The 16,874-nt window shown below is 40.1% G+C and overlaps 1 protein-coding gene across 3 annotated transcripts in view; it reads right to left on the bottom strand.

Moving 5' to 3' along the window:
• Positions 1-16,874, bottom strand: part of sh2d3ca (SH2 domain containing 3Ca) — a 53,493-nt gene that overhangs the window by 13,421 nt on the left and 23,198 nt on the right. The gene's annotated exons all lie outside the window — the stretch shown is intronic.

The following is a 16,874-nucleotide window of genomic DNA, read 5'->3' as shown; positions in this document are numbered from 1 at the left end:
CAGGATAGCTTATAATAATGCCAAATACACACTCGCACAGACACACATGCATACACACAACAAACGAAATCAGATTTCAAAGCTTCATATTTCTGTTTGCACAAAGAACGGCACTTCTGGGTTGTAAAACATGGAAATAAATTCCACTGAATATTTTCATGGTTATTACAATACAAATAATCTTCAAGCTGCGTGTGCCTGAGATAATGACAACGAGCATTCAAGCTTCTTAGTTGATATGGTGACTGGTTGAATCCACAATCAAAACTCTGAGAGGAAACTCGGCACAATAATTCAAAATGTTTGAAGAAAGTATGTGCTCAGATATCTGATCAACTCAGGAACTATTTGAGTAGGAAAGAAAAGGAAATCCCACACTGGGACCTTGATGTTACGTGACGGCACCATAACAACCGATGATTGTGGAAAGATTGAGTTCAGATAGATGATCTTAGACGAGGCAAACAGGGGACACACAAACACAAACTCTTACACAAATAACCTCAAAACACAAGAAAACCACACAGGAATAAACAGCGAAAGGAAATCATCTAGACTCTGCCAATATGAGGAGAAATGAGACCGGAGACCAAAATAAACAGTAAACAGCCTTGTCGCTAAGGCTGGCCTGTCGTTCCTCCTAATATCTTCCTTCAATCTCTCTCTCCCTTCCTCTCAGGCTCAATATTTCTCTCCTACTTTCTCTCAGTCACACTCTTTTCCCTCTTGCCCACCATTCATCTTCCTCGCTCTGTTCACCATCCCTCACAATTAAAGTTTGTTAGTTGTTAAACTTTTGCTGAATGTGTGCGACACAGACTAGAGGATAGATACCCGAACCGGGTTCTGACAGATATTTAGAAATGATGTTCGGGTTCTGGTCGGGCTCGGTCACATCAGCGCGATAAGGCATTGAACATTTTAAATTTAAAAAAAGCTTATTATGTAGGTGCGCCTGTGTTAACGTGCGCTTGTTTCCCCGTGTGCGCTGATGCGCTCATCTGTTGACATTTCCAAATGTCTTCCTACAGTTGCTTAATAAAAGCGGGCTTTCCACACAAACAAACGTATGAGTCATTAGTATGAGAAAAAAACAAGATTTTAACTGTGTCGTGCTCGGGTCGGGCTCGGACATAAAAATGCAGCCCAATCCGCACTCTAACACAGACAGACAGACAGACAGACAGACAGAGAGGCAAAGACATTGTGAGAGACAGTGGGAGCGAGGATGGGAAACTGTGACGATCTGTGTGTGTACAGTGTGTTTCTGCCTTCCTCCATTAGTGTGTGTGATGTGAGGAGACTACAAGGGCCAAACAATCGATATTATCGTCTCCAGGTCACTGCAAGATGAAACTATTAACTTCCTCCTCTCCCAGCTCCTTTCTCTCTCTTCTCCCTTTTCTCCAATCCTCAGGGGAACATGGAGGCATATCGCCATGGAGGCTTACTCTCCCAGATTAGATTTGAGGTGTGTGTGTGTATGTGTGAAGAGGCCAATAATAGAGCAGAGGGGTCAAGTGTGCAGTTATTGCTTTTCCTTGTCTCCCTGGAAACCCAGAAGAGGCCTGCCACTGAACTGATGCTCAACAATGAACTTGGTGTGTATATGTGTGTGTGTGTGTGTGTATGTGTATATATATGAAGGGTTATGGGGCAAATTGAAATGTCAGTGGGGCTCTATTTATGATACGGTTCATGGAATAGGCTGACATCAGGGGGGACACATTGAAAGAGGGAGGAAAAATGGATTGACAATAAAGGAGCAGGAAAGAAAAAGTGATTTGACAAGGACACAGAAAACAACTAACAACACACACACACACACACACACACACACACACACACACACACACACACGGAAACAAAGTCCTGCATCAGCTACTAAATTGCCTAAACTCTCTCATCTGCTAATGGGCTACCTGTTTATCTGCCTCTCTGTCTACATTAATGAGTTTCTCTTGTCTGTCTGTCTTCCTCTGCGCCTTCCTGAATGTCTAATGTCTTGTCTTTTATGTATGCTGCTTGTTTAGTCTGTCTGCCTTTGTGCCTCTCATGTCTGTCCACCTCTTGGTTCATAAATGTGTCTCCGTTTTGATCTGACGTTCTGCACTCTCATGCTTATACTCTCGATGTGCACACCTTTAAGATGAAATATAATCATGTGCTTGTGTGCTGCTGCTACTAAACCCACAGAAAATACTCAGAATAAATAAGTGTGCCTGCTTACATTTGTATCTGATGTATGGAAAATTAATAATGAATAATAAGTATTGGTAGAAATAAGTCTATTGTATCAGAATAACCATTAATATTAGTAGCAGTAGTAGTACTGTAGTACACCGTAAGTAGTTACTGCTACTATATGATGAAAGATGGAAGACTCTTTTTTGCACACTGACAGGCAAACAAACACAATGATATATCGCTATGGCAACCAAGGATGAAGCGTAGTGGTGGTATAAGAGTTGCATACACCTAGTCATTGTAATTATAATAGTAATGTCATACTGGTCTTTGTAGTTGTCTCCTATTGTATGTGTGTTTTTCCTTTGTGTCTTCCACGACCAGTCAACACATTTCTTATGAATAGAACTTTATTCTTTATTCTTTATATTCTCACCTTTCCTGTGCTTCACATCTCAACTTCATCTCTGCTGTTCCCCCTCTCATTATTTAAGAGGGGAGTGTGTCTGCTATTAGAGGGGAAGACATACAAGGAAAGCAGGAATTTCTCTGAAATATTAACATGGGACAGATTTACATTGATGTGTTGAAAAAGTTGAGTGTGTATGTGTGTCCTACATGGGTGGCACTATTAATGGATGGGGCTCTATTTTTGGTCTGAGCTGGCTGGAGAGAAAGTAACACCAGGTTACCAGAGATAAGAGTGCTGCTAATATAAAGACATAGAGATACATGTATTATAGTGGTGGGTTTACTGTAGGCTTATAGTTTGAATGGATGGGGGTGAGTCAGGGAATAGGCGATAGGGGTTAGGGGCGTGTGTGCATGTGTGAATATGACACAGTATGATCCATCACCTAATTTACACCCACATGCACTTGAGAGCCTCTTTTCCTCACAGTGGGCCAATTAGACGTTTCGTCTGATGACATCACCACACCCTCCCCGAGTGAAAATTGACACTGCTATCGCTCAAGATCAGTAAGAGAAAAAATGGGCAACCTAAAAGGAAAATAAATGAAAGGAATGATAATGGGGAGAAATTCTAAATGTATGCACATATTTATACATATATTATGCACGCACAAGCCTTTTTTTTAGCATGTGTGTGTGTGTGTGTGTGTGTCTGTGTGTGTGTGTGTGTGTGTGTGTGTGTGTGTGTGTGTTACTCCACGATGAATTGCTTATTTTATGTGTATTACTTTGTTCAGTTTGCATGCTTGCTGTATTCTTTTCTGTGCAAGTTTGCAGTTCTAACATGCAGTTAATTAACAATATTTGATTCAACAAACAATCTGACTAGTCAGTTTACCGCAAGACTCAAATAACACCACTGATGTTTGATGCTAAGTCAAAAATATACAGTCACAGGTATTTTACAAATGCACCACGCAGTGGGGTAGAGTGTTAACTTTGGCACAAATCAGCATTTTGTTGTTTGTGGTTGAATTAGTTTGTTTGCTAATTCTTGCTATAGGAGCACAAAGCCAAGTACCTTGAGCAATTTAAAAGGGATTTGACTAAAAACAAACAACTCCTAGAGTGAAGGCATGAATGAGAAATTAAATGCAAGATAATTGCTTACAAGTATAAAAACCTGCAGGGGGAAAAATAAAGTATCTGGCATCTACCAGCATGGATGCAAAGTGAAGAAAGAGAGGAACACATTCCAACCAAAAAAATACACCAACAAAAGAGAGGAATGCATTCTAACCAGACTGCAGCACTTAGATCTCAGCACATGTCAGAATGCATCTTCTTTCTTTTTCAGCTCATGGGCTAGCCTCTAACCCCGTTGTCATGGTAACGCCCCGAGTGGTGGTGACAGTGGGGGGAGGAAGGGGGCTGGGTTTGGGCGGACACACACACACACACACACACACACACACACACACACACACACAGGGGTCCAGTTCTTAAAGGACCTTTCTATCCCTTGATCTGCTTTCTCTTTCTCCTCCACTCACCCCCTTCAACTCGATGTATCCCCTCTTTTGGGGCGATAGAGACCAGGATTATTGCATAAAGACCACTGAATCCTCCTACCTCCTATTACCCCCCACCCCCCCACCCCCCCCGACACACACACACACACACACACACACACACACACACACACACACACACACACACACACACACACATTATAGGAGTTTATGTGTACGTACGTGGCCAGTATCACCTCTCCAGACTGCAATAATCCCTCTGTGCCCTCCAGCCTGATTTACACTGCTATATTCACACTGGTTCACACGGGTATTATGGTCTTTAACACACATGTAAAGTGATATGAGCATTAGAGGAAGTGCTTGTAACATTACACTTTTTATATTTATCCTGTGTTTTTTCTAAGCAAGGTTACATTCAATCAAAGCTAATGGAACTGCTTTTGCAATGATGCAATAAAGAAAGCTTGAACTCAACCTGAGCCTGAGCCACTGCAGTTTAACAAGCCTGAATCAAAAATATTTTGGCAGTTCTGGACTTAATACCCTGGGATTTTTGTTTAAGTAAAAGCCACTCCTATAGTAAATGGATTGCACTTATAGCACTTTTCTACTCTCGTGGAAAAAGTCTTTACAAAATGTTTATCAATTATTGGTTTTACTTTTAAATCATGATGGAAAAGACATCTATGCACACTATACACAAACAATGAAAGAATTGACAAACGTAAATATCCTACTTCTTAAAGACGATAACCTTTCTTGAACAGTGGCCTAAAATGTATAAGATCTGAAGTTATTTACATGATATTGAGGACAGTGGGTGATTATACCCTTCATGAATATTTATACAAAAATGTAACTTCTATTTAACCATATTCTGAAAATAATGGCTGTATTCAAGTTCCACATTTCACAGACTTGTCCCTCAGATTCTTCAATGTGCGAGTTACCCTGAATAAGACTTGCACCAATTCTGTTCAGTCTAGAGAGAAGAGGATACAGCTCCATGTAATAAAAGACAACAATCAACCTTTTCAATAATTCATTCCTATTAAAATGTGTCCATTGCAGTATTTTTTTTAAATAACAACATATAAAACAAAAACATTAAACGCTCAGCCAGTGTGGTATATGAGATAACAGGTGTAATAACAGTTTGTCCACAGAGATACTCCCTTATATCAGTCTAATTGCTGCAGCAGAGTAATCAGCTGACACACACGGGGCGACGCCTGCAGGCGAAGCACAATGTTCTGCTGTTATAAAAAACATTTCAAACGTGAGTTGTCTGACTGAAATGGTACTGTATTTATCAGATGTTGTTTCCTGAAACCTGTACAGTACTCCGGATGATGGTTTAAAGTAAAACTGAAAGCTTCAAACACTTTCTGGAATAACCCATCTCTTATAAAAGGTGACAAAAATGTTGGTAGTAATTAGGCTTCTTTCATTGATTAGGACTGTCTGCACAACACAATGTTTCACATGATGTCATATGAAATACACTCATAAACCAGTAAGGTTTCATTTCATTAATGTTGTTCTTATGTAAGGAAATATAAAAATTAGATCCAGATTTCACTCTGTATCATGTGGCACTATGGACAGACACTTCACAAACAGGCTATAGCAGTCATTCTAAAACAGAGAGGAAAAAACAGATCAAACTAACAGTGCTGATGTCTCACATGATCAGACAGTATCAGAGAACCAGCTTCAGACAGAGAGAAAGTGACGACTGGTAGAGAGAGAGAGAGAGAGAGAGAGAGAGAGAGAGAGAGAATATGAGACTGATAACAGTGACCTTCTACTGTCGTAAGGAATAAGTGTCTCCGACAAACACATACGCATGTACACACACAAACACACACACACACACACACACACACACACACACACACACACACACACCGGACATTCATCCCGATATATATCCTACAGAAATACACACACACACACACACACACACACACACACACACACACACACACACACATATAGAGGACTGATGTGAGCTGTCAGTCAGTATGGTGTCAGAGAAGAGACCCCCTGGAGTGAGTGACAGGATATGACATACAGCTACACTCCCACTGAGACTGCAGGAAGCACAGTGCGGCTCTGCACTGCGTGGCTCCTCTCTCTTGGTCAAGACTACTCTCTTTCTGCTATACATTTTGGCTTTCTCCATCAGCTCAGACTTTCTCTCTTTTTTCAATTTTCCCAGGTTACCGCCTCCCTTCTCTCAACCCTGTTTTCTCTATTAACTCAATTTCAAGAGTCTTTATAGACATGAAGAGACAGTGACAAAGGCAACATTTAAAAAAAGACGAAAATATGAGAACGCTTTTTCCTTCATTTTGTTACTATATTATTGTTGAGACCCTGTACCTTATGATACTGCCTTATATTTTACAGATGTTCAAATATAGCATCTCTTTTAGGAAAATATTGACTGCAATTAAAAATACAGATTGCATTTTTTTTTTAATACTCAAAAAATGTGCAGAAGAGTTTGGGGTATTTTTCCGAACCTGAATAGTCCTCTGCAGGAACAACCTCCACTAATCAGAGGATAGGGCATTTGCAGCTATGTAGCCTGATACAGACAACCCCGGGGAAAACAAAGTCCTCCATTCACTCTCTTCTGCTCATAAAGCTTAATTGCTTTGACAAATTAAAGTGACCTTGATGAAAATATCAACAGTTTCATCAACTCCTCTCTCCTCTCATGTTAATCATTGGTGGCTGGACAGTATGAACACTATTGGGGAGAAGGGCGATATGACCCTCCCACCCTCAGTGTGAAATAACATCCTTGTGTGGAAGTAAAAACAAAAGTGGATGCACTCAAAATGTCTGTTAGAATCATCCTTTGCACCGCAGCACTGTGTGAGCCACAGCTTCTGGTACATCTCTGCATATTAGGTCAGTATGGGTAGTAACCCTTCAAGCTCCCTTAGTAAAGTCATTTAGTTGAATTTTGGACTTGTCTGACCATTTGTGATCTTCATCTATTAAACACAGTTATAAAGCTACGACCTCCCACTGTGTCCCGAGACATCATCAAGGCCACAACTATGAAGATAAAACATAAGTTGTAAAAAAGATTTTTTTAATACATTAATGCAAGTACCTGCCTTCCTCTCTATGGACCATCTTTCTCTCTGTGTCCCCCTCTGACTGCCATTCATATTTTAATGTCTCTTCCTCTGTGATTTACTTCTTTTCCTGCTTTTTGTTTCTGGCTCAAAGACCTACTGAAGCATTTCCTCTCTCTAATCAACCTGGTGAACAACATCTATCAGCACTTTGATGAAAGGATCATTACTGAGAGTGTATCAATGTGCATGTCATCATGCCAACAGATATATGCCGACAATCAGCTGCCTAAAGGGGCTGAATGTCCTCTTAGGCTGTGTCTGTACTGTATGTATGTGGTTTTGTGTATTATTATCCACAATACTGTCACTCCTGCTAATTGAATTGTATCTTTTCTGGCTCATTTCTCAAAAAACTGTTGTATACAGACTGTTTGCACATGACAGCAATGTCGACGACAATGAGTGAAGACAGAAAAAAAGTAACCTACAAATCACAGAAACGCAAAACAGAAAAAAAACCTTTTTTAATCTCCACAAACGTGAACAGACGGAGAAACACTAACACATACACACAGATATAAATACACATGACTCTCTCTCTCTCTCTCACACACACCAGAAGAGTGAGGGGAGTAAACATCTAAACATTTCCCCAAAGCATTCACACAAACTCCCTTTCCCCACACACACACACACACACACACACACACACACACACACACACACACACACACACACACACACACACACACACACACACACACACACACACACACACTTTAAGACACAAGTTTACACACAGGTAACGTGTTTAGTTATCAAAGAAACAGATTGGAGCATTGCTGTCACCCAGAGTGCCATACAGATACTGATTACACAGATTACACAGATTCAATTAGACGTTTCTCTGGATGAGATTAGATAGCTTGCTTGAACCTAATTCAATTCAAATTAGTTTAATACTTCTGCTAATGACACAGCTACGTAGCCACACACATTGGGTCGGTGTAATTGGATACACAATTTAACACATACAGTTCTATTGCACAGACTCACCCAATGACTCAAGGACAGAGTGTAGATGTGTCAGGGGTCATAACTGAGCTGGCCTTAAAAACACATTTTCTCAATTAGCTTCTGACACTGAGTGATAGGATTATCAGGATTATCATGAGAACAGCTTTGGTTATTTCACAGAGATTTCTCTTCTCACTGGTTTGGAATGGGCTCCAGTTGTAAAAAGGTCATGTCACGTACTTCTGAGCACCAATCAGGATTCATCAACAATTAATATGAATCTGGTGACAGAGACACATTTTCAAAAACATGTTTCTGCTTAATTTTCTTCTTTAATTTTCAGCAGTGTGGATGCAGCATTGTGTCACTATCTTGTGAAAAACATGTATCTCCAAAAAGTCCACTTTTCATAAGCTGAGGAAAACAGACTTTAGCTTTAAGACCAGGAAAAGAACGCATACTTGCTTAGTTTATCTCAAAATGTAAAAATCAACAAATGTGGACATAAACTGGTTTTCACTGAACATGGACACAGATTAGGTAGGATGAAGCAGCAATGCAATGCCACGATGCTAGGTTTACGGAAGTGTTGAAGTGAAGAAACGCTGGAAAAACATTTTTTATTTGCTTACACTTTGTACAACAGCATAGAAATGTGCGTGCATCAGAGAGAGAGACAAGAAAAGTATGGTAATACAAGTGCTTGACTGCAGATGTCTGTTACCTATTACCTACCTATTGTTATCTATTTGTAATATGGAAAGACTGTTGCAATAATGAGGGGATGGATAGATGTCCATTAACAAAACATTATCCAGAATAAACACCAGATACCACGTATAACAGTACCACACATAAGACACACACACACACACACACACACACACACACACACACACAAGCTCACATACTCACACCCCACTCCCTTAGTGTCAACTCAGCAATGCCACACCTATATATGCTGTTGCCATGGTAACTCCATACTCTGCATGCCCCAGCTGGTGTTTCCCTGAGGAAAAATGTATGTGTGTGAGTGTGTGTGTGTGTGTGTGTGTGTGTGTGTGTGTGTGTGTGTGTGTGTGTGTGTGTGTGTGAGGTTAATGTGTCCCATGTATGCTTTGCTCTGTCATGTGCAGCGGTGTGTACTGAAGAGGAAAACATGGCTGGTTGGGAGCACTTATCATGGTACCCCATTGTGCATATGATCATGTGTGTGTGTGTGTGGGATCTTTTTCTATGGTGTTCTATATTTCAGTCATCAGTTTTTCTATTGATTGGCCAAGACCATGGGACCTGACGAATCAGGAATCAGCTTACATTAGACAAAACAGTGAATGAAGATAAAATGCCACTAAACCCTTTAGATCAACTTTACTGCCAAGCATATATACTGCCAAAAACTGATCTCAACCCAAATTAATTAGAATTAGTACAAGCACAACAATAGCTGAAATCAAAGTCATGGAGCCACACCAGAGTAAACAAATACCTCAGTAAGCCCACTCAATCACACAGCTTTTTGCTTTTTTCTTACAATGACTCATGCTTTAAATTTACACACATTACAGTGTGTGGTGACCTGGGTCTCTGCCAACACGGCTGAGAGGATTTGAGACAAGTACCAAATTTAGTAGTCATGTTTCCAGCCCTCATTTCTGTTCACTGTAGGTAGCATCACTCACCACAGAAACATACACAAAGAATAATAAAGGATTAATCAATCAATACATGTGTAATGTATGACATAAATAGCTAATGGCTAATTCACCATTGCACAATTAGTGCTGTGTACTTTGCTTTCTGTGTTGATGACTGATGAGGAACTTACAATGAAAATGTCATGATCTGATCAACATGTAACTAGACCTTTACACAATTCCAAAACATATATAAAAATAAGATACCTGACTGAGCAAACAGTAGCTTAACTTCGGCATGACTGTGTATTACATCGCCTGTGTCCTTCCTTGTGCCTGTGCAAAAAACAAAAACATTGCTGTGTACAGTAGCGCTACTACTGGTCAAAACTCCCCATGGTACCTTTAAAATAATTTATTTGCCATGTTTTTGTTGTCAGGATATTCTGTGTGCATCGTATAGTGCACATTTAGCAATGACAGAATAAACGCATGATTGAATAAATCCATGATTTTATAATCCAGCTCACGGAGAAACTATTTCAAAACAGTTCTCTTTCAAGATGTTTATTAATCCTGTCTGGCACAGCAGAATCAACTGTCCATCCTTCCTGGCGGACTAAAGCTCAGAGTAATCAAAGAGAATTGAGGCTTTGCTGTTCAATCGCTGCATTTCGGTTTGCTTCCTTTTGGCTCTTATACTTCACTTCTCCCTCATTGCGCTGCAATTTATAGACGGCTCGAATGTACACACACGTGTGACTCATCACATGGCTTCCCTTTACATCGCTGCTTTATTTTCCACCACTTTTTATCCGATCTCTCCACCTACCATGCTTTAGGCAAACACTGCAGACATTTTCTTTGCACTTCTTAGCTTCTCATGTTCTTTATTTGAATATTTCTACCATTTTTTATCTTCTTCTGAATTTGTGTTGTTCTAGATATAAATGGAGTGGAGGTCAGTTGTCTCAATTCCCATTTGCTTCTTCTTACTTTCCAGCATCACGGCTGATCTGTCCGTCTCATCTTTTACTCTCTTTCTTAATATTTATTACCCTGTCAACTCAATCCATTACTTGTTGTCCCTCTCATCCTCTATTCCTTTATTTCTCAATTCAAAATTCTCCTTTATTCCTTCTTCTATTCTAAATTAATCATTACAGTCCACTGTCAGTTCATCTCTCCCTCCCTCCCTACTGCACTAACCTGCCATTTCTCAACCACACATCATATCATTCCCCCCTCTGTGCACTTTCCCTCACCGATCCACTCAGCCTGTCTGTTGGCGTGGGTGTGTAGTTGTTTGTGTGTGTGAATGTGTTGATGTAAAACAACAGCAGGAGCATCACCTTGCTCCATCAGCAAAACAGAGACAGAGAGAGAAGCAATGCATTAGGACGCAGAGGAAAGAAGGAAATGTATGAAAATTTGAGGAAATGAAGGCATTTAATCAATCGTTCTACTGTTCTACGCACTTCTACACCAGTTTCATTTGAATTCCTAATTTTTTTACTTTGACAACCCAATCTACTAAAAGGCATATGTATACATTACATGGGCACATTCAACTCAGAAGAGTTAAATAGAAGGAAAGCTACTATACTATATACTGTTGGCTTGTGTCAGGCAAAATGTTGAATGTGTTACTTTGGCTCTCACTTGTATAATTTGATCAGTAATTTTGAGGAAGTTATATTTGCCTTTGATGAGAGCACATGCTGTCGGACTGATTTCACTCAGAGTAAAGAACATCCTCTTTTGGTCTTTAATTTAAACAGGAGCTGACAGTGTCTATGACAACCTGGACCAGCTGGGACAGCTGAAGGATGCTCTGGGCAGTTTATTCACTTGACTGGAAATACAAATCTAACCATTCATTTTGGCAGCTCAAAAAGAGAGCTTGTGATTTGTGGGGGCACAGTTGCAGTTTGGTTGCAACACACACACACACACACACACACCCCTAAGGGCTGTGCCACTCACTGTCATCTTCTTTTCTCTGGGCTGAACCATTAATGGCTAATTTGCAGGCTTTTGGGGGTAAAAGGTCAGCACACTGATGGATGGAAGGTCTAAGGACTTATCAATACTAACAAACACACACACACACACACACACACACACACACACACACACACACACAAATGTATAGGTGCAGACAAACGTGGATGAATTTAAACATATATTGCAACCATTCAGATGTAACACATGGTGCACACGCACGCACGCACACACACACACACACACACACACACACACACACACACACACAGGACTGGTATAAGGACTGGTGTAAGCCAGTACCATTACCATCCATACTAGGGCCATCTATCTTGACAGTGACAGGTGTGAAGGGAAAAACCACAAACCCACAATGCATTTCACCAACACAGTTAAACAGGAAAGGGACAAAAAGGAAGGAAGCAGCGGTTAAGGACAGGCAGTAGAGACACTAAATGAAAGGTGGGGGTTGGTGAAGAGCGAGAAGAGGGCGTTGGTTGGTTAAAAAAAAACAGAAATCGGATTTTGAATGAAATGCTACAACAATAAGTAATGTATAGGACCTCTTCTTGTATGTGTCCAAGTGACGACATAATATCGAAATAACAGATTGTGAATTTTACTTTAAATTAAAAACATTAACATGATGGACATCGATTGCTTTATACTTCTTACACTTATGCATAATATACTTTTTTACTGCTTCTATACTATTTAACTTCAATAAAGGCTGTGGCCTAAGCTGCAGCCTCGTTACCATGGATACACACACATATGGTGACACAGCATCTTATTAATTAATCATTGACTGACAGCAGAGGATAAATCAGCTTTGCTGGCTGAAACACAGCCAAGAAATAGATTGTAGATACAAACATAGTCACTCTCAGGAAATCACAGCCAAATCTCTTGATGTTTTTTCTTTTATTATTATACACAAATTTGATTTAATTGTATGTTTTAAGATATTAGGCTGAACTTTAAGCTCAAATGGGTTTAAAACAGGATTCACTGCCTTAAAAATGGGACTATTTTTGAAGGACTCTTTGCATCTATTGTAGTGAGGCAAACACTCACTTTAGACGCAAGGTCACAGGAGGGAAGTGTATCATGAACAAGTTTGTCTGTAGCTCGGTCATAGTGTCATCCTACTCCCCTGCTGTGTCAGTACACACAGGCACATACATTTTGCCTAGTCACAGTACAAACAATGACCTATCGACTGGCCTTGGAACTTGACACACAAACACAACACATGCAGAGGAAGAGGTGATGATGATGATGCAGTTGAAGATGTGACTGCAGAGGGCAGAAATAAAAACTCACAGAAGGTAAACAGACACTAAAATAGGAGAGATAAGAAGAAAAAAAGAAAGAAAAAAGGGTTTTAAGAGGAAAAGAGGCAAAAAAGTTATAGAGGAAGAAAGATGGGAGAAAAAATGAGAGGAGGAAGGATTATGGTTATATGATGAGATAGAAATGAGGAACGCTTTGATCCCATAGGTAGACCACAGCTGTATATCAATCAGTTTTATCTCCCTATTACCAGCACACATACGCACACACACAACCTTCCTCATCACCCCTGATCATGCAGACCATTAGAAAGAAGTACGCCCCAGAGCTGTTATGCCATTGGCCAGCAATGATGTCATCTCTTTCTAGTGGTTGGGCAGCGAGCTGAACAATTGGCTGGCTGAGGCAGACAGTGGGAGAGCGCAGCTGAGGTATCAATTCCATTCATACAGAGGCAGAAATGGTGTGTGTGTGTGTGTGTGCGTGCATGCATATGTGTAACCACTCCCCAACGAGGCATACAGGCAGAGGGCCGTGTCCATCATTCAGAGACGGACACGGACAGTACCTGCTGGGATGCTCCATAATGGACGCTCTCTCTGTTTGTGTCACATACACACACACACACACACACACACACACACACACACACGCACTTCGCTCAAATGCACACTATCAAATATGCAAGTAATCAAGCATGCACACACACACTCTTGCACACAAGTGATGGGGGTTGGGATGGTTGAGATGGGTATTGTCTCCCTGTTGTTATTGGGCTGTTGTCATGGTGATGACAATGAAGCTTTTACTGCTATCTCGGACTTTTCAATAAACAACACACACCTATTTTCATTGATGCACATGCACACCTTTTAAGAGCAGCCTTGCCCCACCATACTAGAGCTGCTTTCAAGCAACAGAAGAAAAATAACAGGAAAGGACTGGCTTTCAGTATATGGAAGTGTGTGTGAGAGTGTGTGTGAATGTGTGAGTGTAAACACACCCATGGGAGACACTAGAGTCGTTCCTCTAAGAGAAGCTCAAGGGAAATTAGCCTGTGATAGCCTGTTACAAAGTGCTGCACGTTCACTCTCCTTCTTCTCTTTCTCTCTTTCCTCCTGTTTTACACTCCCCTCCCCCTCTTGCCACCCACACATCCCACTCCTCACCCAAACATGTGTGATGTCACTTGTGGGCTTGTAATTGCCAGCATGGCTGTTGGGATTTCTTCCAAGACTTCACATGTGAACACAAAATGCAAACCCTGAATTTAATTTGAATATGCTGTAGTTGCACATTTATATGACAAATTCAACATGCACACTACAGAAAGATACAAGTCCAGATACCATATACTGAAAGCCATTCCCCCAACCATGATAATGCAATTTGAGATGTCCCGATTACAAAAAAAGAATTGCCTTATTCAAGGATTATCTTTGCCTGTACCTTGTCCTTTACTCTCTTATACAGTATGTGGACACTTCTATTGCTCACTTGTTACATACAGGAAACATAATAACTGATATCCACTGTTCTATCGACACAATCTTCTCATCTGTCCCCCTGCTTAAACTAATAACTTTTACGGAAACCGTGATTATGTGTATGCATGAGCTATATGTGTTCCAGCACATGATCTGTGTCCACACTGAATGAATTCTATCTTATTGGCAGAAGTGTAATCTAATTTGAACTGAATTAGATCCAACAAAGCTATAAAATTTCAGTCAATTAAATCTGTTTAATCTCTAATCAGTATCTGTATCTGGTTCACATTAACACCCTGATGTGCTTCATTAATAACTCATATGTTATCAGTATCTTCAGCAAAATTACACTCTGACAAATCTCTATGAATGAGCACTTGTGTTTAACCTGTGCCTCTACAGTAAGGCTGAAACAATTCAACAATTTCTCAATTATTTGACATTTTCGATTAATTGCTCAAGCTGTTTAATAAGGACAAATGCAAATGAAATGCAATTGTTTGACACCTTAGTATGTTGAAAAAAGTCATAAAAAAGTCAAAGTATAGTATTCCAGAGAAAGTCTGGACGAACATGCAAACTCCACAAAAAAATCATCCCATCAAATAACTCTTGTTGAAAACAGTCATAGCATAGTATGTCAAAAAAATGTATAAAAAAAGTCAACATTTAACATGTTTTAATGGATTATCTGCATGTTTAAGAGTTTGTAAGGGGCAACAAAAGGAAAAGACAAGGTTGATGGAGGTGAAGTTTCTTCTTTCTCTATGGATCATGTGTTTATCACCCCCGGAGATGGTCAAGTGGGGAACGACACCGACCGACAGCCAGGAGACGCACGTTTAAACACATGGTTTAATTTGTGACAACTTGCGAATTTCCAACAATGATTTCAACTTGCGAATTTACAATGTTAACTTGCGAATTTGCGATTTCAACTTACAAATTTCCAACAACGATTTCAACTTGCAAATTTGCGATTTCAACTTGCGAATTTCCAACGATTTCAATTTGCGAATTTCCAACATTGAATTAAACTAGTAAATTTTCAAATTTCAATGAAAAAAACTTCCAGAATGCATCCATTATGTATCGTTTCAAACCAGAAGGCCTTACTTTTTGTATCAAACAATGGGCATTAAAACCATGAGAGCACAACTCCCCATGCTGGAATGGCTATTTATTTCATTTGGGAGAACTAAGACTTTAAAGCTGCGGCCGCCTTTGATCCAATAGCCTCCGCTTTCTCCGAGGTCAGGTTAGGTCAAAGATGAGGAGAGCAAACAATTGCCAACCTCCTGCTCCAAATCCCTTCACCATGCTACACTCCCCCTCAGCTGTGACGTTCCCAGCATATGTGAGCGTGGTGTGTCTGTGTGTGGATCCACAGGTATGTGTGATTTCATCAGCAAGAGACTAGTGCAGAGACTTCAGAGGATCACACACACGCACGCACACACACACACACACACACACACACACACACTTCTGAAGGTTTGTTTGTAAAACTAACAAACACTTGATTTCATTCATCTTAAAACTCCACATTAGGGATTGTGAATGAATGTAGCAGTAAAAGACAGAGTGAGAAGTGAGACAGCCTGATAAGAAAAAAAGAGGAGAGGAGAATATTATTCTTAGTCTCAATCAATGGTGAGCAAAGTGGATGCAATACATAAACTGTGCTAATGGCCGATGCTATTAACCTACGCCAAAAGTGAAATTACACGTTTATGTTCACAGTTACCAAGAGCTCTTTTACAATTTGTGATCATCTATAGATAATTTCTCTTCATCTAAAGAAGCGTCTACACTTTGCAGCATGTGTACCTCCATTCAAGTCCAGGAACAATCATCCTTTCATCGTGTGAGGTGGTGGTTGCTATTATTTAGCACGTCTTACTCTCATAATCCACAGATTCAAACAAATCTGCAGAGTTAAATAATGATTAAATGAATAGCAGGATCGCAGAACAGTGTTAAATATTTTTTAGTTTATATAGAGGCAAAGGCACTAAAAGATAAAACAGCGTTCACCAAAGTAATTACTTTCAGCCCTACACCTCAAATGTTGAGAGAGAAGATAATTATATGCTGAGGGGCACATTTTCATCTCTAACCTGAGGGGCTGATATTCTTTAGAATAATCTCTCTCCTCCAACAGCCTCTGTTTAAAATATTCTATAGTCTAGG

This window comes from Sander lucioperca, chromosome 1 (assembly GCF_008315115.2).
Source record: "Sander lucioperca isolate FBNREF2018 chromosome 1, SLUC_FBN_1.2, whole genome shotgun sequence".
Taxonomy (NCBI): domain Eukaryota; kingdom Metazoa; phylum Chordata; class Actinopteri; order Perciformes; family Percidae; genus Sander; species Sander lucioperca.
This window is presented reverse-complemented; position numbering and strand designations above follow the sequence as displayed.